Raw genomic sequence first — 1,731 nt, 5'->3', positions numbered from 1 at the left:
AGGAGGAAAAGCAAAAATTATAAACCAACCCCCACTGGTTAATCGATGGACTCAGAGTCAGGCTACTTCTGCTGCGGCCATGCCTTTTCACTCCCTCTTGGAAACCTGACATCCTGGGCGGGCTCCTTACCATTGTCTCTCCCTAGGTTAGTAAAAGACCTGGGCTGGAGTCCCACCTGACCACAGGTGAGTCCCTGCACCTCTGAGCGATAGTTTCTTCATCCCTGCAAATGGGGATGATGATGTCATCGCAAGTTTAAATATACCATGTACAGCGGTGGTTCTCAATCACCTCCCCCCATTAGAAGCATCAGGAGGGTTTTTTTGGGGGGAACGGGGGGGTTACTAAAATGTTCTGATAAAATATCTTGGCATTACATTTCAAAAAGTCTTCCCAGGTGACAGTATTTGCAGCCAAGGTTAATGACGGAATGGAATGAGCCTGCTTCGAGCAAACGCCTCAGGGCATGGAGTGGGCTGGGGGTGAGAACGTGGCAAACAGGACAAGGGGCGCAGCGCCTTGGCCGAAGGAAGCAGCTGCCCTCGATATCGCTAGATCTCTCAGTCTTTCGAGAAGTTACAAATGTCAATTTTTAAATGTTGGCAACTAAAATTTATTTTCAAAAACAACACAGAACTCTGTGCGGGCCAAAGAAAACTGGTTGGCGGAACATATTCAGTTTGTGGGACACCGGTCTGTGTGACCCATGTTTTGAGAACCAATGGACGTGGAGTGACATTCCAGTTTGGCTGCTGGCTTTGGGAAACTTATTTAACCTGAGGACAGCAAAGCCACCTCAAAGGGGTATTAAAAAGACACGATGAAGGGAAAGCACCAGGCCACCCGGCGTGCGGTAGGCGCCTAACCAAATACCGGCTTCTTCCGTCCCAATTTTAACTTCGTACCTTCCCAGTTAACCTCAAATCTGGGACCTCTGTCAAAAAGACCCGCTACCAAATCGAGCTTCAACTCTGGACTCCATGTGGCTCTAGCCACCCAAGGTATGTCTGTGACACCTGTCTCGGGACAGCAAGGGTCCACCAGGGTTGTAAACGGTGGCCCTGCCCCACAAAGGTGGGCAAGGGCAGGAGGAGTCCCGTTTCCAACCAGGTCCCGCCTCCCACCCAGGAAGCCCTGAGGACTGCAATACTCAATCACTAATCCTCCACCACCTCGGATGTCAGCTTCTTGGTGTCAAGGGGGAATATCTTAATTCAGAAGGAGTAAGACAGGGAAACCCAGAAGCCCTACCTATACGAAGTGCTTAACTCCCCGACGATCTCCACACCCTCTAAAACTCTGAACAAAAAGAGCCCAGTTTATGACACATCGTGGCCCAAGACGGCTCGGGGAAGATGGCAAAGAAGTCTCCCCAGCGTCGCCCCGTTGCGGGGGCGCGTGTGAAACTCCTGGGTGTTGGTCAGCGGACCCACGACCAGGGCGCAGCAGTGCCCGCCCGGCCGGCGCGGGGGCGCACGGGCCGGCGTGAGCCCGCTGTCGCCCCTGGGCGGGTGCAGGCGACAGTGGACAGGCTGGCCCGCATGCTCACCTGCAGGTTGCCCACCGACTGCTGCAAGGGGCTCAGGTAGAAGTAGGGCACGCCGCTGCCCGCGCCCGGGGGCCCGTCGCTGAGCGACAGGACGTCGGCAAAGGGCTGACCGCGCACCGCCTCCTGCGTGGACGTGGTGGCCAGCGCGCCCCAGTCGCAGACGTGCGTCACGAAGCGGGCC

At 55.4% G+C, this 1,731-nt stretch overlaps 1 protein-coding gene across 1 annotated transcript in view; it reads right to left on the bottom strand.

Annotated features, from left to right (window-relative positions):
* Positions 1-1,725, bottom strand: part of CREG1 (cellular repressor of E1A stimulated genes 1) — an 8,731-nt gene extending 7,006 nt beyond the window's left edge. The window contains exon 1 of the mRNA XM_023519938.1: positions 1,551-1,725. The gene's annotated coding sequence lies outside the window, so the exon portion shown is untranslated. The remainder of the gene's footprint in view (positions 1-1,550) is intronic.
* Positions 1,726-1,731: the final 6 nt, after the last annotated feature.

Source organism: Pteropus vampyrus, unplaced genomic scaffold (assembly GCF_000151845.1).
Source record: "Pteropus vampyrus isolate Shadow unplaced genomic scaffold, Pvam_2.0 Scaffold241, whole genome shotgun sequence".
Taxonomy (NCBI): Eukaryota; Metazoa; Chordata; class Mammalia; order Chiroptera; family Pteropodidae; genus Pteropus; species Pteropus vampyrus.
The sequence above is the reverse complement of the archived record's forward strand: the minus strand, read 5'-3'. Positions and strand labels throughout refer to the sequence as shown.